The sequence below is a fragment of the Entelurus aequoreus genome, linkage group LG09 (assembly GCF_033978785.1).
Source record: "Entelurus aequoreus isolate RoL-2023_Sb linkage group LG09, RoL_Eaeq_v1.1, whole genome shotgun sequence".
Taxonomy (NCBI): Eukaryota; Metazoa; Chordata; class Actinopteri; order Syngnathiformes; family Syngnathidae; genus Entelurus; species Entelurus aequoreus.
This window is the reverse complement of record NC_084739.1, coordinates 11,347,745-11,372,380: the sequence shown is the minus strand read 5'-3', so window position 1 is coordinate 11,372,380 and position 24,636 is coordinate 11,347,745. Positions and strand designations below refer to the sequence as shown.

At 38.4% G+C, this 24,636-nt stretch overlaps 1 long non-coding RNA gene across 1 annotated transcript in view; it reads right to left on the bottom strand.

Annotated features, from left to right (window-relative positions):
• The window catches only part of LOC133657112 (uncharacterized), a 206,742-nt gene that overhangs the window by 110,741 nt on the left and 71,365 nt on the right, over nt 1–24,636 (bottom strand). Inside the window, exon 4 of the long non-coding RNA XR_009827227.1 lies at nt 21,520–21,616. This is a non-coding gene — a long non-coding RNA (uncharacterized LOC133657112). The remainder of the gene's footprint in view (nt 1–21,519; nt 21,617–24,636) is intronic.

Sequence of the window (24,636 nt, the reverse complement as noted above, 5' to 3'; positions counted from 1 at the left end):
CCTCCGCTGTTGCCATTTCTAATATAAAGTAGTGTAAAGTTCTTACTTATATCTGTCAGTAAACATGCCATGAAAGCGCTAAAACATACCGGTGTAGTGAGTTTACATTATTCACCCAAGGAACTTTAGTTATTAGAGAGTTGCGGTCGGACGGTTTTTCACGGGACACATTTCCAGCCTTGTTGTTGTTTCCGGATGAGGATATGCTGCTCCGTTATTGATTGAAGTAAAGTCTGAATGTCATTAAAACAGTTAGCTCCACCTTTTTGACACTTCTTCCACTCCCGTCCTTGCACGCTACACCGCTACAACAAAGATGACGGGGAGAAGACGCTGTCTAAGGTGAGCCACGTAAATAAGACCGCCCGCAAAACGGCACACCCTGAAGCGACTGTCAGAAAGCGACTTGAAGATGATCTGTAAAACATAATCTATGCAACATTTTGACCAAAGAACTACCATTACATGTTATGTAGACCAGTGTTTTTCAACCATTTCTGAGCCAAGGTACATTTTTTTAATTGAAAAAAATCCAGAGGCACACTGCCAGCAGAAAACATAAAAAAATGAAACTCAGCAGCCGATATTGACAACAAAAAGTCGTTCTCGCAATTGTTGGATATGAACTCAAACCATAACCAAGCATGTATCACTATAGCTCTTGTCTCAAAGGAGGTGTACTGTCACGACCTGTCACATCACGCCCTGACTTTTTTGGAGATTTTTGCTGTTTTCCTGTGTGTAGTGTTTAAGTTCTTGTCTTGCGCTCTTATTTTGCTGTTGATTGTCATGTCATGTACGGATGTACTTTGTGGACGCCGTCTGCTCCACACGCTGTAAGTCTTTGCTGTCATCCAGCATTCTGTTTTTGTTTACGTTGCAGCCAGTTCAGTTTTAGCTTCGTTTTGCATTGCCATCCCTGAGCTTCAATGCCTTTTGTTTATTTTTGGTTTAAGCATTAGATACCCTTTTACCTGCACGCCGCCGCCCGCATATTGTGATCACCATACCAAACCATGTTCCCGACATCTACAAAGCAATTGCAGGTAACCTGCTGCCACCTACTGATATGGAAGAGTATTACGCGGTTACTCTGCCGAGCTCTACACTGCAAAAACTGAAATCTAAGTAAGATTAAATATTTTAAATAAGGGTGATATTTGCTTATTTTCTGTCTGATAAGATAATTCTTCTCACTAAGCAGATTTTATGTTAGAGTGTTTTACTTGTTTTAAGGGTTTTGGTCCTAAATGATCTCAGTAAGATATTACAGCTTGTAGCTGAGATTTGATGACCTATATTGAGTAAAACATGCTTGAAACTAGAATATCAACTGTTGCAAAGCTGTGTCATCAACACTCACAAGTATAAAACTACTTTTTTTTATAGTAATAATTTCTTACTTCAAGCATGAAAAAAAAATCATGATTTTGACACAATTGTGTCTCATAATTAAAACAGATGACAGCCAAATGGACTTTGCTGTTTTATTTTCAATGAAACAATAGAAAATACGTACTCATATAGTAGTACAGTTGGCACAGTACAGTAAACTGACAGTTAATATTTCAACATTTAACATGTGACATTTCAAACAATTTTGAACAGAAATAGTTCATGCACATTCAGATAAATTCTTCAAAATTACAATAAAAAAAAATTTGGCCGGGCGCCGGGCTGTGTATATGCGCACTAATTGACTAAAAGAGCACGCACTTGGCGCGATGATGTCATGTTATCGATGGAAAAATTGCATCTTTAGACAATATGATTTGCCTGAGCGGCTAGGAGACCCCGAGAGTAACAAGCGGTTACCTTGTTGCCTTTCCATTAAGAACAATAAATGAGTTTTTAGTATAAGTTTGTTGGTTTCAAGAAATGTAATGCCGAGTGCATATCATTATGTCAAGATAATGGCACTAGCATTTACTCAATTCAAGAATATTTTTCAATATATTGAGCAAAAAGGTCTCTTTTTTTTCTACCAAGAAAAGTGCACTTGTTATTAGTGAGAATGTACTTATTTTAAGGTATTTTTGGGTTCATTGAGGTTAGCTAATTTTACTTGTTTTGGAAAGTCTTGACAAGCCGAATTTTCTTGTTCTATTGGCAGATAATTTTGCTTAGTTCAAATAAAATACCCCTAATTTTTATTTTTTTTTTAAATTGTTTTTGAACACTGACTTTTTGCAGTGTAGACAGCACCGACACTCAACAACGGCACATTTGCGGATTATAATTACCGGTTTGCAAAAAATTTTTTTTACCCAATTAGGTGAAATTACATAATCTCCCACGGCACACCAGACAATATCTCATGGCACGCTAGTGTGCCGCGGCACGGTGGTTGAAAAACACTGATGTAGACCAAAATGAAGTGTTTTCCATTTAGAAAAAAATTAAAATAATATGACCCCTTCAATGCGCCCTATGATTATAGGGCGCATTAAGGGGGTCATATTATTTTTTTGCGCCTTTTGTATGAAAAAAGACCTGAATAGACCCGCTCATCGGCAGTGCGCCTTTTAATCCGGTGCGCCCTATGGTCCGGAAAATACGGTATATAAATTAGACTGCTACTGCTCTACAGCAGGGGTGGGCAATTAATTTTTACCGGGGGCCGCATGAGCAACCCGAGCACTGCTTGAGGGCCACATAGACAATATTTCAATTAAATTTTGCTCAATATTATATTTTATATATATACCGTAAGATAAATAATAATAATAATAATAATAATAATAATAATAATTAATAATAATAATAATGCTTTCATTTAACCTAACTTAACTTTATCCCAAAAGCACTGCTTTGGAAATCATTTGTACCCCTTTCAGAGATCACATTTAGTTCCCCTTAAACATCCTCATGTTGCACAATGAAATGTAAGCATATGATGAAGTGTGCATTCCTGTAACTTTCTCTAGTAACAGCATTCCATGATTAATATAAATACATTAACATTAATAATAAATGACAGTAGAATAAGCACACGTATGACTGAGGAGTCATAGTGTAACTTTGTGTGGTGTTTGAGTTGTCCGACTTTTTGTGTGGCCAAAAACGCACCAGTGGTTTAGTGGTATGCGTGTTGGTGACAGATGACAAGTTGGTTTTGGCCTGGTTTGTACGGCAGAAAATGACTAGTTTTTCGAGATAGAAGTGTTTTACTTATGTTTTTGGTGTGGTTATGGCCGAATATAAACAGTTTTGCTCAATAAAGTGATCGATATAATTCCTGGCCTCGAAGCATCTCAATAGACGTTACAATAATTGAACGGTGTTCAATTCAACGGTGTTGACGAACACCGTTAGGGCCGCTTGTTGTCACCGTCACTCAAAGTTGCATTGCAAAATTACACAGAATAAATGTGTTTATTTTGTTTAGAATTCAGATGGGATTTGATTTGCTGCGCGGCATATATTTGCTGTGCGCAGAGGACGCTTGAGCAGTGCGCAATTGCGCAGGCGCGCACCTTAGAGGGAACGTTGCTTGGCAGTCCATGTCTTGTTGAAAACACGCCATTCCTCATCAACTTTTCTCTTTTTAGCGTCTCGGGTGTAAACCGCGCATCACTTGTCGCTGTGCACCTTCACTCACAGGTTACACACGGACATACGCCCATAAATAACACTTTTCAAAATAAAAGCAGCACAGTTGTATTGCACACTCGACATAGATACTTTTTAAAATGTATTTTGTAATTTACGATTGGCCTCACGCGGGCCGGACAGGGACGTACAAAGGGCCGGATGTGGCCCGCAGAATGCCCAGGTCTGCTCTACAGTGTATCCAAGTTGTATTTCTATAGTGTTGCCCCCTTGAGGGGATATGCTGTAATAAAAATGATTGCTGGAATGTGAGGGGTGTACCTAGTTTTGCAGTCAAGGGCCTCACCAGGGGGGGAGCCCGCCTAATCAGTACCCCCTCTCAACTGTTAAATGTACTTAAACACTAAATTAACAACCCATAAAGGGCCTTTGGTACGCTATATTCAAATTAGAGCCGGTTCTTATTTACTGCCACAGAAGTGCAAAAGTGACACTTTCCCTGATCACATTAAGAAAAAAAAGCATGGAGTGACCTTGGCGTAATGGAGGTGGATGACATACGAGCGGCGTCCTCAAAAAACGCGCACATTCCCGAGCCTTCCTCAGCCAGCGAGGAGGGTCGGGTGGGGGGGGGAAATATGACAGAAAGAGTATCTAACGTGTCATTAAATCATCAGCTAATGGCGTTAGCATCACTTTGGCTACTAATGCCGAGGCGAAGCGTGCAGATTTATGGCGATGACTTCCTGTTGTTGGAGAGAAAGTCTTTTTTTTTTTTTCCACCCCCCCCTTGCAGCAAAAGTGCTGCCAGCCTTGCCGTTCACCTCCAGGTTTGCGTGCCAGCGACTGTCGCAGTGTTGATGTTTTTGAGCGCCAGTTGATTGTTCGCACATTTTAATGCTTTAATTACACCTCAACATCTGTGCGCAGTGATTTAAGTTTATGGATGTGGAAGCTCTTAATTACGCAGCGAAATGCATAAAGTCATTTCTGATGGCGGATGCAGACAATTAAATTTATTTAAGATTTTCCGCCGAGTAAAAGCGGCTGTCTGGAAATGACCCTCGCCGCCAGGCGCAATATGGGCTACGTGTCCTGTAATGGACGATCAGCGTGAACAGACGGCATCAATCAGGAGGCATCATCTCAAAGTGCGGAGCCACGTCTGGTTTTTTTTTCGCACTTATGAGCATGCTCTGAATCCTCTGCGGAAACAACGAGGGACAAGAGAGGAGCAACCACGTCAAAGCAGACATGCAAATATGGTCCTTCTTCTGAGGATTGATTGATTGATTGATTGATTGAGACTTTTATTAGTAGGTTGCACAGTGAAGTACATATTCCGTACAATTGACCACTAAATGGTAACACCCGAATAAGTTTTTCAACTTGTTTAAGTCGGGGTCCACTTAAATTGATTCATGATACAGATATATACTATCATATATACTATCATCATAATACAGTCATCACACAAGATAATCACATTGAATTATTTACATTATTTACAATCAGGGGTGTGGAGGGGGGGAGAGAGAGAGAGAGAGAGAGAGAGAGAGAGAGAGAGAGAGAGAGAGAGAGAGAGAGAGAGAGAGAGAGATCAGAAGGCATAAGAAAAAGAAAAAGTATCTGCATTTGATTGTTTACATTTGATTATTAGCAATCCGGGGAGGGTGTTAGTTTAGGGTTGTAGCTGCCTGGAGGTGAACTTTTATTGCGGTTTTGAAGGAGGATAGAGATGCCCTTTCTTTTATACCTGTTGGGAGCGCATTCCACATTGATGTGGCATAGAAAGAGAATGAGTTAAGACCTTTGTTAGTTCGGAATCTGGGTTTAACGTGGTTAGTGGAGCACCCCCTGGTGTTGTGGTTATGGCGGTCATTTACGTTAAGGAAGTAGTTTGACATGTACTTCGGTATCACGGAGGTGTAGCGGATTTGACATCAAATAGTTTTAAGTTTGGCGTAAGGCTTGTGTAGTTTCCAATTTCCTAATATATTGACCATGGGTGGTAAGTAGAGATGTCCGATAATGGCTTTTTTGCCGATATCCGATATTCCAATATTGTACAACTCTTAATTACCGATTCCGATATCAACCGATACCGATATATACAGTCGTGGATAGGGATGATGTTTGATAAGGAATGATCGAGTTCGAGCCTATTATCGAATTCTCTTATCGAACCGATTCCTTATCGATTCTCTTATCGAGTCCAGATAGGTTGTTGTATATGGAAAAAAAAAACACAATATTTGGTTTAACAAAAGCTCACTTTTATTATGTAATAAAAAAATAAAATCTAATAAATAAATAAATATTGACTGTTACCCACCTAAAAAAATAAAATAAAATAAATAAATATTTACTGTTGTTACCCAAAGTATATTAAGTGGGATTTTTCAGAGAAACAAATATATACAGTAACACAAAAACAACCTGTCTCTGTGATCACTATAGGTGTATAAATAATAATATAGTGTTAAATAAAATCAGTCCCTTGGGCACAAAACTGAAAATAATACAGCTCTCCAAAAAGTGCACTTCTGCTGCTATTTGACATAACTGTTTGTTATGATGCTTTGACATTTTTGCACTTTATTTCTTTATTGAAAGAAAATTCTATGAAGAGAAAAGTTCTTTGCAAATGTGGTTACAATGCTAAAAAATGAAAAGTTAAAGCTAAAAAAAGAAATACACTTTATTGAGTTAACATTATTTCTTTATAGTGGGAAAAATGTTACGAGCTAGAGAATATAACAACTACACTACCCAGCATGCAACGGGAGTTACGAGCATGCGCGGTAGCCCCGAAAGGTGTTGCATGTTGCCACGCTGTGAAAGTAAACGTCAAGAACTCAGCCAACACGCCTCGTCTGCATTATTTATAATTAGACCGACAACACATCTACAGTGTGATTTTGTTTTGTTTACAAGGAAAGAAAAACAAAAGTTAAAAAAGGGAGATATGTTGTGTATATATGTATGTGCTGCGGTTGCTTTAAGAACGTTGCGACAGCTGCCGTAAAGGAGGTGCGTTGCTAGCCTGGTTGCTATGTTTCCGGTTGGTCGTAAAAGTGTTTGTCATGTGTTTTACCCTGCTAAAATCTCTCAGTAAAGTTATCCGATGGATTATAGCTTTTGTTTTGAACTTTATTACACCTTGGAGCGCATTTTTCCCGTCCATTGTTTTCCTGCTTTCGCTATCTGCGCCTAATGACTGAGCTACGTGACGTCAATTCTTGTGATGTCCCACGGAGCATTTCTGGTCGGGACGGGATTCGAATAAAGAATCAACTCTTTTCCTTTACTATAGTGGTCTCGATAACGGGTACCGGTTCTCAAAAAGGGATTCGAGTCCGAGGACTCGGTTCTTTTCTTATCAAACAACCGGGAAAACCGGTTTCGAGTATCATCCCTAGTCGTGGAATTAACACATTATTATGCCTGATTTTGTTGTGATGCGCCGCTGGATGCATTAAACAATGTAACAAGGTTTTCCAAAATAAATCAACTCAAGTAATGGAAAAAAGTGCCAACATGGCACTGCCATATTTATTATTGAAGTCACAAAGTGCATTATTTTTTTAAACATGCCTCAAAACAGCAGCTTGGAATTTGGGACATGCTCTCCCTGAGATAATCCCGATACCAGTGTTGTTTTTGACAACCATCTTACATTTAGTCTTAGTCTTAGTCTTTTGGACTAAAATGCTTATTAGTTTTAGTCACATTTTAGTCACTTTTATATGTGATAGTTTTAGTCCAGTTTTAGTCGACGGAAACTCAAAAGGGTTTTAGTCTAGTTTTAGTCGATGAAAAGTCAAAAAGGTTTTAGTCTAGTTTTAGTCCAAAAAAAAAGAATAAAAAGTATAATATAAGTATATAAGTATAGTCCTTTAAAGGCCTACTGAAATGAATTGTTTTTATTTAAACGGGGATAGCAGATCTATTCTATGTGTCATACTTGATCATTTCGCGATATTGCCATATTTTTGCTGACAGGATTTAGTATAGAACAACGACGATAAAGATTGCAACTTTTGGTATCTGATAAAAAAAAGGCTTGCACCTACCGGAAGTAGCGTGACGTAGTCAGTTGAACATATACGCAAAGTTCCCTATTGTTTACAATGATGGCCGCATGAAGTGAGAGAGATTCGGACCGAGAAAGCGACAATTTCCCCATTAATTTGAGCGAGGATGAAAGATTTGTGGATGAGTAAAGTGCAAGTGAAGGACTAGTGGGGAGTTGAAGCTATTCAGATAGGGAAGATGCTGTGAGAGCCGGGGGTGACCTGATATTCAGCTGAGAATGACTACAACAGTAAATAAACACAAGACATATATATACTCTATTAGCCACAACACAACCAGGCTTATATTTAATATGACACAAATTAATCCTGCATAAAAACACCTGCGTGTTTGTTATGCTAGCTCCTAGCTCCTATGCTAGCTCCTAGCTCCATAGAACACGCCAATACAATTCAAACACCTGATCAACACACACAATCACTCAGCCCAAAAGACCGTTCACCTAACCCAAGGTTCATAAAGCTTATATATTTTAAAAAAGTTACGTACATACGCAAAAAAAAGTTGCGCACATACGGTCAAGCGATCAAATGTTTAGAAGCCAAAGCTGCATACTCACAGTAGCACGTCTGCGTCTTTGTCATCCAAATCAAAGTAATCCTGGTAAGAGTCTGTGTTGTCCCAGTTCTCTACAGGCGTCTGTGTATCGAAGTCAAAAGTCCTCCTGGTTAGAGTCTCTGTTATCCGAGTTCTTCCATCTTGACTGCATCTTTCGGGAATGTAAACAAAGAAGCGCCGGCTGTGTACTGTTGTTGCTGACTACGTTCGAAAAATACGTCCATTTCGCACCGACAACTTTCTTCTTTGCTTGCTCAGCTTCTTTCTCCATAATGCAATGAACATGATTGCAACAGATTCACGAACACAGATGTCCAGAATACTGTGGAATTATGAAATGAAAACAGAGCTTTTTCGTATTGGCTTCAATGTGGAAGGCATACCCGTGTTCCCCGGTCTACGTCACGCGCATACGTCATCCTCAGAGGCGTTTCGAACCGGAAGTTTAGCGGCAAATTTAAAATGTCACTTTATAAGTTAACCCGGCCGTATTGGCATGTGTTATAATGTTAAGATTTCATCATTTATATATAAACTATCAGACTGCGTGGTCGGTAGTAGTGGCTTTCAGTAGGCCTTTAACAAATTAATTTAGGTCAATAAGTATTGGGCAGTGTCACACATAAGTGGTGAAAATAGCAGCAGATCTATAAGTTCAACCCATTGTAAGCTTGCAGATCTGCTATTTTCACAAATAATAACAATAAAGGAATGGTTTTAGACGTATAAGGTTTCCACCCAACAGCAAATTTCTGATCCAAGGATTGTGTATTACACACAGATAAAGTGGTAACAGTGGAATCAAAGTTCATTACTCCAAAAAAGCCAAAAAACAAAAACATTCTACTTCAGCAATTGTGGCTTTATTTCTCAGAATGTGTTCAAGTACAATGAACATAAACATGCCCAAAATATGAGTGATGGATGAGGAACACATATGCTCAAATTGGCCCTGTCAGCCAGTGCAATTACAACAGACATCATACAACCCCACTCTCTTTCATTTGTGCAAACCATGTAATAAAATAATCAATTAATTCCTGATTCCTTAATGGGGCTGCACAACGTCACTTGTGGCTTTTAGGCTAAAGCTAGCAGACTCTACGTATAACAGTGACTCGACCTGTTTAACATATCAAGTTACGTGCTGACAGAACGTACTCACAAAGAGATAACCACACCGTCACTGAATGTAAACATGGCTAAACATGCTGCTAAAGTAACACACACATGATGAATTGACGTTAGCGTAACACAAGCTAACTTTAGCCTGAAGTTAGCAGCCCATTTGCGCCAGGAGTATGTGGAAAACGTACTAATGTATTAGCTTACTACAGGGGTCACCAACGCGGTGCCCGCGGGCACCAGGTAACCCGTAAGGACCAGATGAGTAGCCCGCTGGCCTGTTCTAAAAATAGCTCAAATAGCAGCACTTACCAGTGAGCTGCCTCTATTTTTTAAATTGTATTTATTTACTAGCAAGCTGGTCTCACTTTGCTCGACATTTTTAATTCTAAGAGAGACAAAACTCAAATAGAATTTGAAAATCCAAGAAAATATTTTAAAGACCTGGGGCCGTACTTATCAAGCTTCTTAGAATTACTCCTAAGAAGTCTGCTAAGAGTTGACTTAAGAGTAAATAAATTATTCGCTGAAAGCTGCACTTAAAAGTTAGTTATCAAGCGTCTTACTCACACTTTCAGCGAAGTGTAGGACTGAATCTTAAGTGTCACACTCAGAGCTGAATTACGACATTACTATGTGCCGTAAACGGAATTTTAGGTGACGTCATTTCTGTGTCCATAGAAATGACCAATCACGGAAGGGAATCCGTTGTCTAAGAATAAAGAAATATCTTGGAAATATTTAAGTGGACAATGGGAGTGTATATTTTGACAATAAACTACAAAATAATACAAAACAAACTAGTCCCCGCCGGCACTCACGCTACCGCTCCCTCTCTTCTATCGCCCACACACTCACTGACGTCACTCACCTCACGGCCACACACACACGCTACTGTCATAACATTTTCTTTCCAATTCATTAATTAGGCAACTAATTTGAAACTGGTGTGGGTGGCTCTATATATACTAGCCCACTGCAGACACATGCAGAAATCAACAAGGAATCGAAAAGTATTAAATCTGTGACAAAAATAATATCCGCTCTGTCTAAACGATACCGTTTGATCAGCTGCTCGTCATCAAAAAAAACAAACATTGTTCCGTTCCCTGAACGTTCGCGCACGTCTCACTCGCCTCAGTGCCATCCCCTGCTGGCAACTCCTAACCACTTAAGACACCTCTGAAGGTCTCTTAAAAATCGTGGAGAGTAGGAGTGATTCTTAGACTTAAGAACGTTGATAAAAAGCTTTTATTCTTAAGTTTGAGAGTAGGACTAAATTTCGCAAATTCTCAGGACTTAAGTGTAAAATGGCACTCTAAGAAGCTTGATAAGTACGGCCCCAGATGAGTAGCCCGCTGGCCTGTTCTAAAAATAGCTCAAATAGCAGCACTTACCAGTGAGCTGCCTCTATTTTTTAAATTGTATTTATTTACTAGCAAGCTGGTCTCACTTTGCTCGACATTTTTAATTCTAAGAGAGACAAAACTCAAATAGAATTTGAAAATCCAAGAAAATATTTTAAAGACCTGGGGCCGTACTTATCAAGCTTCTTAGAGTGCCATTTTACACTTAAGTCCTGAGAATTTGCAAAATTTAGTCCTACTCTCAAACTTAAGAATAAAAGCTTTTTATCAACGTTCGTAAGTCTAAGAATCACTCCTACTCTCCACGATATTTAAGAGACCTTCAGAGGTGTCTTAAGTGGTTAGGAGTTGCCAGCAGGGGATGGCACTGAGGCGAGAGAGACGTGCGCGAACGTTCAGGGAACGGAACAATGTTTGGTTTTTTTTTATGACGAGCAGCTGATCAAACGGTATCGTTTAGACAGAGCGGATATTATTTTTGTCACAGATTTAATACTTTTCGATTCCTTGTTGATTTCTGCATGCGTCTGCAGTGGGCTAGTATATATAGAGCCACCCACACCAGTTTCAAATTAGTTGCCTAATTAATGAATTGGAAAGAAAATGTTATGACAGTAGCGTATGTGTGTGGCCGTGAGGTGAGTGACGTCAGTGAGTGTGTGGGCGATAGAAGAGAGGGAGCGGTAGCGTGAGTGCCGGCGGGGACTAGTTTGTTTTGTATTATTTTGTAGTTTATTGCCAAAATATACACTCCCATTGTCCACTTAAATATTTCCAAGATATTTCTTTATTCTTAGACAACGGATTCCCTTCCGTGATTGGTCATTTCTATGGACACAGAAATGACGTCACCTAAAATTCCGTTTACGGCACATAGTAATGTCGTAATTCAGCTCTGAGTGTGACACTTAAGGTTCAGTCCTACACTTCGCTGAAAGTGTGAGTAAGACGCTTGATAACTAACTTTTAAGTGCAGCTTTCAGCGAATAATTTATTTACTCTTAAGTCAACTCTTAGCAGACTTCTTAGGAGTAATTCTAAGAAGCTTGATAAGTACGGCCCCAGATGAGTAGCCCGCTGGCCTGTTCTAAAAATAGCTCAAATAGCAGCACTTACCAGTGAGCTGCCTCTATTTTTTAAATTGTATTTATTTACTAGCAAGCTGGTCTCACTTTGCTCAACATTTTTAATTCTAAGAGAGACAAAACTCAAATAGAATTTGAAAATCCAAGAAAATATTTTAAAGACCTGGGGCCGTACTTATCAAGCTTCTTAGAGTGCCATTTTACACTTAAGTCCTGAGAATTTGCGAAATTTAGTCCTACTCTCAAACTTAAGAATAAAAGCTTTTTATCAACGTTCTTAAGTCTAAGAATCACTCCTACTCTCCACGATATTTAAGAGACCTTCAGAGGTGTCCTAAGTGGTTAGGAGTTGCCAGCAGGGGATGGCACTGAGGCGAGAGAGACGTGCGCGAACGTTCAGGGAACGGAACAATGTTTGGGTTTTTTTGATGACGAGCAGCTGATCAAACGGTATCGTTTAGACAGAGCGGATATTATTTTTGTCACAGATTTAATACTTTTCGATTCCTTGTTGATTTCTGCATGTGTCTGCAGTGGGCTAGTATATATAGAGCCACCCACACCAGTTTCAAATTAGTTGCCTAATTAATGAATTGGAAAGAAAATGTTATGACAATAGCGTATGTGTGTGGCCGTGAGGTGAGTGACGTCAGTGAGTGTGTGGGCGATAGAAGAGAGGGAGCAGTAGCGTGAGTGCCGGCGGGGACTAGCTTGTTTTGTATTATTTTGTAGTTTATTGTCAAAATATACACTCCCATTGTCCACTTAAATATTTCCAAGATATTTCTTTATTCTTAGACAACGGATTCCCTTCCGTGATTGGTCATTTCTATGGACACAGAAATGACGTCACCTAAAATTCCGTTTACGGCACATAGTAATGTCGTAATTCAGCTCTGAGTGTGACACTTAAGATTCAGTCCTACACTTCGCTGAAAGTGTGAGTAAGACGCTTGATAACTAACTTTTAAGTGCAGCTTTCAGCGAATAATTTATTTACTCTTAAGTCAACTCTTAGCAGACTTCTTAGGAGTAATTCTAAGAAGCTTGATAAGTACGGCCCCTGGTCTTCACTTGTTTAAATAAATTCATTAATTATTTTACTTTGCTTCTTATAACTTTCAGAAAGACAATTTTAGAGAAAAAATACAACCTTAAAAATGATTTTAGGATTTTTAAACACATATACATTTTTACCTTTTAAATTCCTTCCTCTTCTTTCCTGACAATTTAAATCAATGTTCAAGTAAATTTATTTTTTTTATTGTAAAGAATAATAAATACATTTTAATTTAATTCTTCATTTTAGCTTCTGTTTTTTCGACGAAGAATATTTGTCAAATATTTCTTCAAACTTATTATGATTGAAATTCAAAAAAAATATTCTGGCAAATCTAGAAAATCTGTAGAATCAAATTTAAATCTTATTTCAAAGTCTTTTGAATTTCTTTTAAAAATTTTGTTCTGGAAAATATAGAAGAAATAATGATTTGTCTTTGTTAGAAATATAACTTGGTCCAATTTCTTATATATTCTAACAAAGTGCAGATTGGATTTTAACCTATTTAAAACATGTCATCAAAATTCTAAAATTAATCTTAATCAGGAAAAATTACTAATGATGTTCCATAAATTATTTTTTAAATTTTTTCAAAAAGATTCAAATTAGCTAGTTTTTCTCTTCTTTTTTTCGGTTGAATTTTGAATTTTAAAGAGTCGAAATTCAAGATAAACTATGTTTCAAAATTTAATTGTCATTTTTTTCGTGTTTTCTCCTCTTTTAAACCGTTCAATTAAGTGTAAATATCATTAATTATTAATAATAACATAGAGTTAAAGGTAAATTGAGCAAATTGGCTATTTCTGGCAATTTATTTAAGTGTGTATCAAACTGGTAACCCTTCGCATTAATCAGTACCCAAGAAGTAGCTCTTGGTTTCAAAAAGGTTGGTGACCCCTGGCTTACTATGACATTTATCGATTATGTTAACAGCATTTGTAACGTACCTTCGAAAAAATATCCTTGTGGCGAGCCTTAAGGTGCCGCTTAAGGTTGGTCGTATTTTTTCCGCATATTTTGTGGCCACATTTGTCACCGTCTTCCTTCACAATACACTCTGTTTTATTATCTGCTGGGTTATATTTAAAATACACCCATATGTCGTCTCTATGTTGAAACTGCCGCCGCCATCACAGTCCATTGCCTGATGAGTAACAACAGTCTGACGTGTTGAGCACGTTGTGCGCTGCACGCCAGTTGGTGGGCGTGGTTTTAATTGACGCACACAATAAACAGAAATGTCATGCATTTTAAACGTCTGACAGATTACCCGCTAACATTTTCGTCCGTTCTCGTCTCGTCAACGAAAACTCACACACGTCTCGTCATATTTTCGTCATCAGAGAGACATGTTTATCTCGTCACCGTCTCGTTATCGTCATGAAAAAAAGTGGCGCCAACGAAATGATTTCGTCATCGTCATCGTTGACGAAAACCACACTGCCTGACACCCACTACAACTTTGGGAAATACTATACTTTGACTTTCACAAAGTTCATTATTATTTTTATTTTTTTTTAAACATGCCTCAAAACAACAGCTACAAAAACAATGACGGCACACAGCTTCAGTCCAGAGTATACTAGAGTAAAATAGTAAACAATAACATTGACAGTTTTTTTTATCAGTCAGAGACACTTTAAAATAATCCCAAACCACAGACATGGTGTCGTTAGTCAGTCACCGAGCGAGCTCGCTTGTTAGCCACGGCTACAGCACCGGCAACAACACACTCTTGTCGTTGTTATGCTGCGCTCGCGGCGGTTTGATGAGGTCATCAAGCGTCGCCAGTAAACCTCGCATGCTGCAGTCGTCAACTCCTGTGTAGTGTGTGTGTGGGAGAGGGGAGAGGCTGCTGACTAGGAGACGCAACTGCTCTTTACTTCTCCCTACAGCCGTGTTTTACCGGCTATGTACCGCTCCGTACAGCGGCGTTTTAAAAAGTCATCAATTTTACTTTTTGAAACCGATACCGATAATTTCCGATATTACATTTTAAAGCATTTAACATCTCTAGTGGTAAGTTTCTCAACTGCATATAACATAATATATACATATACCTATACCTATACATATACCTATACATATACATATACATATACATATACATATACATATACATATACATATACATATACGTATACATCAGGGGTCACCAACCTTTTTGAAACCAAGAGCTACTTCTTGGGTACTGATTAATGTGAAGGGCTACCAGTTTGATACACACTTAAATAAATTGCCAGAAATAGCCAATTTGCTCAAAGTACCTTTGACTCTATGTTATTATTAATAATTAATGATATTTACACTTAATTGAACGGTTTAAAAGAAGGGAAAACACGAAAAAAATTACAATTAAATTTTGAAACATAATTTATCTTCAATTTCGACTCTTTAAAATTCAAAATTCAACCGAAAAAAAGAAGAGAAAAACTAGCTAATTCGAATCTTTTTGAAAAAATTAAAAAAAGAATTTATGGAACATCATTAGTAATTTTTCCTGATTAAGATTCATTTTAGAATTTTGATGACATGTTTTAAATAGGTTAAAATCCAATCTGCACTTTGTTAGAATATATAAGAAATTGGACCAAGTTATATTTCTAACAAAGACAAATCATTATTTCTTCTATATTTTCCAGAACAAAAATGTTAAAAGAAATTCAAAAGACTTTGAAATAAGATTTAAATTTGATTTTACAGATTTTCTAGATTTGCCAGAATATTTTTTTTGAATTTTAATCATAATAAGTTTGAAGAAATATTTCACAAATATTCTTCGTCGAAAAAACAGAAGCTAAAATGAAGAATCAAATTCAAAGGTATTTATTATTCTTTACAATAAAAAAAATAAATTTACTTGAACATTGATTTTAATTGTCAGGAAAGAAGAGGAAGGAATTTAAAAGGTAAAAATGTATATGTGTTTAAAAATCCTAAAATCATTTTTAAGGTTGTATTTTTTCTCTAAAATTGTCTTTCTGAAAGTTATAAGAAGCAAAGTGAAATAATTAATGAATTTATTCAAACAAGTGAAGACCAAGTCTTTAAAATATTTTCTTGGATTTTCAAATTCTATTTGAGTTTTGTCTCTCTTAGAATTAAAAATGTCGGGCAAAGCGAGACCAGCTTGCTGGTAAATAAATACAATTTAAAAAATAGAGGCAGCTCACTGGTAAGTGCTGCTATTTGACCTATTTTTAGAACAGGCCAGCGGGCTACTCATCTGGTCCTTACGGGCTACCTGGTGCCCGCGGGCACCGCGTTGGTGACCCCTGATATACATATATACATAATATAACAAAACTTTACATGTTGTTGATTGAAAGGTGTTCATTAAAAAGTAGGCCTTTTTATTATATCAATTTGTGATCTACTAAGACTGCGTGTGCAATAGAAAAGTGGTGCAGACCGCCTTATTTAAATGAGGATTTTGCGTGTACTATACGGGGCGTTACCATTTACTGCACCTCTATGTTATCGTGATCTCACCTGCGGCGTTTTGTTAAGTTTTCAAACAAGCAGGAAACATCTATCACTTTTTATGGGCATTTTAAAAACAGTCGAGTGAACTTACTGTATATTGATACCACTTTCTTTTTGGACATTTCTTTTTTCCGCTGAAGGTGCACGAGAGTGAGGCTGCACCACCGCGCCCATGACGCAAAAAATGCATTCTTCAAGAAGTATTTATCATATAGGACAGGGGTGTTCCGGCTAATCCAACATCTCCCCTTTGTTGGTGCTAGCTTCTAGAAGCAGCAGTTCATCCTCTGTATATTCAGCTTCAAAAAGATAATGTTGTGAATCCTCTTTTGTCCAAAAATAGTCGTCTTCGTTGTCTATTACCAAGTCTGCGATGATCACAACACAAGTGTGTTTAGCTGGTAAAATCATAATAATCCTCAGTTCTTAGATAAAAAAAAAAAATCCGGTAAAATCAAGTTGTTGGGTGTGGATTTTCAAAGTTGACCAAATTTTCCGTTTGATGCCACAACAATTGACGAAACAAGATTAGATGCATGATTTACTGTAAAATCTAGCATGAACTTTTCCTTACCTAAAAGGCAATGCAGTAGCTAGCAGCTGGCTACTCGCTAGTGGTCGGAGCATACTTGCCAACCTTGAGACCTTCGAATTCGGGAGATTGAGAGGGGGGGGGGGGCTTTTTTGTTGGTAGCGGGGGTGTATATTGTAGCCCGGAAGAGTTAGGGAGGCAAGGGATTCTGGGTATTTGTTCTGTTATGTTTATGTTGTGTTACGGTGCGGATGTTCTCCCGAAATGTGTTTGTCATTCATGTTTGGTGCGGGTTCACAGTGTGGCGCATATTTGTAACAGTGTTAACGTTGTTTATATGGCCACCCTCAGTGTGACCTGTACGGCTATTGATCAAGTATGTCTTGCAGTCACTTTTGTGTGTATGCAGAAGCCGCATACGGCACGCTGTTTGTATGGAGGAAAAGCCGACAGGTTGTAGAGGACGCTAAAGGCAGTGCCATCACGGCACGCCCTTAATATTGTTGTCCGGGTGAAAATCGGGAGACATTCGGGAGAATGATTGCCACGGGAGATTTTCGGGAGGGGCACTGAAATTCGGGAGTCTCCCGGAAAAATCGGGAGGGTTGGCAAGTATGGGTCGGAGGAGCATTGTGAGCAAGGCAATGTGTCATGAACCGTGGTCCGGATCATGTTTTTGTTATGTTTTGTTAGTTTTGGACTCTTTTAGTTCCTGTTTGACACCTGAGTTTGTTCTAGTTACCATGGCTACTTATGATTTTCACCTGCATCTGGTGTTCGGGACACGCACTTGGTTCCAATCAGAGGACTATTTAAGCCTGCCTTTGCCAGTCAGTCATCCTGGCGTCATTATTGGTTTCATGCCACAGTTTCGTGTTTGTTCTATGCCATAGTTAGTGCTAGTTGTTTCATGCCACAGTTTCGTGTTTGTTCTATGCCATAGTTAATGCTAGTTGTTTCATGCCACAGTTTCGTGTTTGTTCTATGCCATAGTTAATGCTGGTTGTTTCATGCCACAGTTTCGTGTTTGTTCTATGCCATAGTTAATGCAAGTTGTTTCATGCCACAGTTTCGTGTTTGTTTCATGCCACAGTTAATGCTAGTTGTTTCATGCCACAGTTTCGTGTTTGTTTCATGCCACAGTTTCGTGTTTGTTGCATGCCACAGTTTCGTGAGGTTCATGTCTATAGTTTCATGTCCTATGTTTTTGCCTTAGTTTCCGCGTGCGATAGGCACACTTGCCTTCGGGTTGTTTTTTTGTTTTGTACCTTGTTGATTGTTTCTTAAAATTAAATCATGTTCCTACCTGCAATTCCTGTCCGGAGTCATCCGTTTGCCTTCCTGGGAGAACGACCCCGCAGTAAGCGAAAACCACCAGAAAAGTATTTCCTCAGTGTTAGCTCCTACAAGAACAATTTTGCTATAGCTTGGTTAATGTAAATGAAAAACAAAATGTAAAAGGGGATGTTTGTTAGATACCATTTTAGGCAAGTTAGATGAATCCCCATTACCTGCATTAGCCGCCTCATACTAGCAGTTTTTCACTATTTAGAATGCACAGAAAAGGGAAGGACGTGGGAAAGGGGATGATTGACAAATTCCCCAAAAGAGTTCTTCTTAAAGGTGACCTATGATGAATTTTTGTATTTTCAGACTTATAACAAAGATATTTGTGTTAAACAATGACAAAGCCTCAAATCATAACGTTCATGCATTTAGGTGTGAGCTTGCAATTGAGTTTTGCAGCCTGGCTATGTTGTGAGGTCACACCGTGAGGTGAACACACTTATTTATTTTTCATTTTTTATTTATTATCCATCAAGCTCTCAGCCAGAAGGGGCAGAGTTTTATTTTGCAGAGAGATTTGCTTTTTTCAATCTACTTGGCATGCACAAAATAACGGCAATGTGCGACACGCAGTGACGTAAATGCTGATAAAAACTGGAGAATGTGCAAGTGTACCTAATGTAAATGTATATAATGTTTATAAAGCCTATTTTTGACTGTGACAACATGTTAATGTTATGCAAAAGGTTTATTCCAGCAATTAGATAAACAAAGTGAAACTAATGTTGCTCCTAAACCTGTATGTACCTTTCAGCATTAATGGTGCCTTCACAGATGTGTAAGTTACCCATGCCTCGGGCACTAATACACCCCCATACCATCACAGATGCTGGCTTTTACACTTTGCGGCAATAACAATCCGGATGGTTCTTTTCCTCTTTGGTCCGGAGGACACGACGTCCACAGCTTCCGAAAACAATTTGAAATGTGGACTCGTCAGACCACAGAACACTTTTCCATTTTGCATCAGTCTATTTTAGATGAGCTCGGGCCCAGCGAGGCCGGCGGCGTTTCTGGGTGTTGTTGATAAATGGCTTTCGCTTTGCATAGCAGAGTTTTAACTTGCACCTACAGATGTAGTGACAAACTGTAGTTACTGACAGTGGTTTTCTGAAGCGTTCCTGGGCCCGTGTGGTGATATCCTTTACACACTGATGTCACTTTTTGATGCAGTACAGCCTGAGGGATCGAAGGTCACGGGCATTCAATGTTATGTGCAGTGATTTCTCCAGATTCTCTGAACCTTTTGATGATATTACGGACCGCAGACGGTGAAATCCCTAAATTCCTTGCAATAGCTGGTTGAGAAATGTTGTTCTTAAACTGTTGGACAATTTGCTCACGCATTTGTTCACAAAGTGGTGGCCCTCGCCCCGTCCTTGTTTGTGAATGACTGAGCATTTCATGGAAGCTGCTTTTACACCCAATCATGGCACCCACCTGTTCCCAATTAGCCTGTTCACCTGTGGGATGTTCCAAAAAGGTGCTTGATGAGCATTCCTCAACTCTCTCAGTCTTTTTTTGCCACTTGTGCCAGCTTTTTTGAAACATGTTGCACGCATCAAATTCCAAATGAGCTAATATTTGCAAAAAAGAACAAAGTTTACCAGTTCAAACGTTAAGTATCTTGTCTTTGCAGTCTATTCAACTGAATATAGGTTGAAAAAGATTTGCAAATCATTGTATTCAGTTTTTATTTACCATTTACACAACGTGCCAACTTCACTGATTTTGGGTTTTGTATATGACATTGGCTAATAACGTGCAACAGAAGATATTTCAAGACTTATTTTGATATAATGTTGATGACTATGGCTTACAGTTTTTGAAAACCTCAAATTGAAAATCTCATAGAATGTTGGGTTTTCCAAAACTGCAATCCATAATCAATTTTTTTATTTTTATCATGAATTTATTAATCAATCAACAAAACAATACACAACAATACCACAACAATGCTATACAATTCCAAAACCAAACCCGTCCCAGCAACACCAAGAACTACAATAAACAAAGCAATTGAGAGCAATTTAGGACAAACACACATTAAACGGAACAATCCAAATGTAGTGAAACAAAAATGAACATTATCAACAGCATCAACATTAATAACAACCTCAAAATAGCAGTGATTAAAAATTAAAAATCCCTCATTGATATTATCATTAAAAACATTAATAACAATTAAAAATGAACAACAGTGTCACAGTGGCTTATCATCAAAATTAGAACAAATTAAAGCTCTCGCTTTGCATCAAAGGAGTTTATAGCACATAACAGTTTCGCATTTGAAGTTAAATTTGTGAAATTAATGGATTTTTCACACAATATAGACACATTTTTTTTCTCTAAATTTGGCCCCCGAGGCAAAATAATAGCCCAAGGCCTGCCATACACCAAAGTCCAAACTTTTCCCACAGAAGGCCACACGCATAAAATAATGAGGCACTACATTAAAGATGCTCAAAGCAATATCATGTAGGTCAAGCTGTTAGAGTCTTCAGAAATGAGCAATATGTTAATACAAAAAAAATAATAATTTTGGACAGTCCTACTATACCAGGGGTCGGCAACCTAAAATGTTGAAAGAGCCATATTGGACCAAAAATACAAAAACAAATCTGTCTGGAGCCGCAACAAATTAGAAGCCATATTACATACAGATAGTGTGTCATGAGATATACATTGAATTGAGATGACTTAAAGGAAACTAAATGAGCTCAAATATAGCTACAAATGAGGCATAATGATGCACTATGTACATATCACTAGCCTAAATAGCATGTTAGCATCGATTAGCTTGCAGTCATGCAGTGACCAAATATGTTTGATTAGCGCTCCACACAAGTCAATAACATCAACAAAACTCACCTTTGTGTGTTCATGCACAACGTTAAAAGTTTGGTGGACAAAATGAGACAGAAAAAGAAGTGGCATAAAACACGTCCTAGAAAGTCGGAGAAAGTTATACATGTAAACAAACTAAAGGTGAGTTCAAGGACCGCCAAAATTAGTAGGACAAAACGGCGCTCGCCAAATACTCGAATCAGTGAAGCATGTTTAATACAAACAGAGTGATTTATAACAATTAGGGAGGTTTGTGTCATGTTTGTCCTCCTACAGAAACCATATTAAAACAACATTTTTTTTTCTTTCCCCTCATCTTTTTCCATTTTTCATACATTTTTGAAAAAGCTTCAGAGAGCCACTAGGGCGGCGCTAAAGAGCCGCATGCGGCTCTAGAGCCGCGGGTTGCCGACCCCTGTACTATACGTAATGCTTGGGTCTTTAGTTTAGACATAAACTCACCTTTTGCAGTTTTCTTCTTCCTTGACATTCATGCCATTCTGAGATAACACACTAATTCATGTTTGCCTTTAAAAATGTCCTTCCCGAGAATCCAAACCTGCAGCAAACATTGAAAAGTGAGAAAATCAGCGCAGAGCTGAACACAGGCAGAAACATTGTCATTTCCAATGAGTGAATTTGCAGACGATACAACGGCATTTTGTTCAGGAGAGAACGCGCAGAAGATAATACAAATAATAACAGAATAATTTAACAAATTAAAAAGATGGTTTGACAAAGACAGACTATCTTTGAATCTCAGTAAGACTAAAACAATGCTATTTGGTAACGGTAGAAGGGAAAGTCAAACACAAATACAGATAGACGGAGTAGATATTGAAAGGGTAAAAGAAAACATTTTTGGGTGTAATAATAGATGATAAAATGAATTGGAAATCTCATGTAAAAAATATACAACATAAAGTAGCAAGAAACACGTCAATAATGAATAAAGCATAACATGTTCTAGACCAAAAATTACTTCTTATTCTCTACTGCTCGCCAGTGTTGCCATATCTGAGTTATTGTGCAGAAATATGGGGAAACAACCACAATTGTGCGCTTCATTCACTAACGGTGTTACAAAAAAAGATCAGTTAGAATAACACATAATGTTGGATATAGAGAACATACAAACCCTTTATTTATTAAATCACAATTATTGAAATTCAACGACGTGGTGCATTTGCAGACAGCTAAAATGATGTACAAAGCAAACTATAACCTTCTACCCAACGAACAAGATTTCTCTACAGAATCTCCTCTCTGGTCAACAAAAGCACCATGAAGATTCTAGCGGGAACTCTCATTCAACTCTTTTTCGATTACGCATGCACCTCCTGGTACCCCAGCACCTCCAAAACCCTCAAATCAAGACTCCAAACATCCCAGAACAAGCTAGTCAGTTTACTTCTAGACCTCCACCCCAGATCACACCTCACCCCAACCCACTTCTCCAAAGTGGGCTGGCTCAGGGTGGAGGACAGAGTAAAAAAACTTGCACTGAGCCTAGTCTATAAAATCCGCTAGACCTCCCTGATACCGAAGTACATGTCAAACTACTTCCATAACGTAAATGACCGTCACAACCACAACACCAGGGGGAGCTCCACAAACCACGTTAAACCCAGATTCCGATCTAACAAAGGTCTTAACTCATTCTCCTTCAATAAGGAATGCACTCCCAACAGGTGTAAAAGAAAGTGCATCTCTATCCTCCTTCAAAACCGCAATAAAACAACACCTCCAGTCAACTACAACCCTAAACTAACACCATCAACAACGTAATTATTGATGACCCCCCCTCCACATCCCACCCCCGGATTGTAAATAATTCAATGTATATACTCTGATGATTAACTTGTGTGATGACTGTATTATGCTGATAGTATATATTTGTACCATGACTTGATCAACGTGGACCCCGACTTAAACAAGTTGAAAAACTTATTCGGGTGTTACCATTTAGTGGTCAATTGACCGCTAAATGTACTGTGCAATCTACTAATAAAAGTTGCAATCAATCAATCAATGTACAACAATTATTCTCAACAAAAGAGGAGAAATATAACCTTAGAGGAAAATCTCATTTAAAACATTTGTACGCCCGTACAACACTTAAAACCTTTAGTACATCAGTATGTGGAATTAAATTATGGAACGGATTGACCAAAGAAATCAACCAAAGCACCAAAATGATCCAGTTTAAGAAACTGTTCAAACTACAAGTGTTCACAAAGTACACAGAACAAGAATTATAATGAACATCTTTAACCCTTTTTTAAAATTGTATTTTATTTTATTGAGACAACGATTATTTATGTATATTTGTATGCTTACTATGGTACACTGTCATGATCCGTGGCCCGGAACATGTTTTTGTTATGTTCTGTTATTTTTGGACTTCCTTAGTTCCTGTTTTGTGCACCTCTGGGTTTGTTTTGGTTTCTATATGGATTAATTGGGTTCACCTACCTCTGGTTAGTGTTCGGCATGCTCACCTGCAGTCGACCACTAATCGGAGAGCTGTTTATTCACCTGTCCCGCCACACTCGTCCTGGCTTCTTTGTTTGCTACACACAACTGCTACGTGAGTATTTCTGTTTATAGTCTATGCCAGTGGTGCTTAAGTTAAAGTTAAAGTACCAATGATTGTCACACACACACTAGGTGTGGTGAAATTTGTCCTCTGCATTTGACCCATCCCCTTGTTCACCCCCTGGGAGGTGAGGGGAGCAGTGGGCAGCAGCGGTGCCGCGCCCGGGAATCATTTTGGTGATTTAACCCCCAATTCCAACCCTTGATTCTGAGTGCCAAGCAGGGAGGTAATGGGTCCCATTTTTTTATAGTCTTTGGTATGACTCGGCCGGGGTTTGAACTCACAACCTACCGATCTCAGGGCGGACACTCTAACCACTAGGCCACTGAGTTAACCTGGGTTGGTTCGATCGAACCCTAGGGGTTCGGTGAGTCGCGACTTCAGGGGTTCGGCAAAGCCTCCGCCGCGGAGGTCAAGACACGCCCGACTCATCGTGTAAATAAAAACAATGTTCCCTCTCATTTTCCATATGTGTGAGCAAACACAAAAACTCCTTGAGCATTCGGTGGAGCACATGTGGTCACAACTGCAGCACACTTGTCCCAAACCTGACTAAATAACAGGTTAAAGGTTTTATTATTGTAATCAAATGACAACAGTCATTTCCATGAGATTATTTTCTAATATAAGTGTTTTGGCCCACTTACAATGACTATAACATATTGTTTTTCATGAGCTGTGTACTAGTGTTATATGTCTGGGTGGGGGGTCCTACTTTGGAAATGATGTGTACCCCTTTCAGATATCGCATTTACTTTCCACTAAAACATTCACATGTTGCACAATGAGATGTAAACATGGGATTATGTGTACATTCCTGTATCTTTCTGTTTGTAAAATATATATCTATTAGTTTTTCTTTAATATAATAACATCATTTTATGATTACGGTTCGGGTTCGGTGAATGCGCATATGAAACTGGTGGGGTTCGGTACCTCCAACAAGGTTAAGAACCACTGGTCCATGTTAAGTGTTAGCC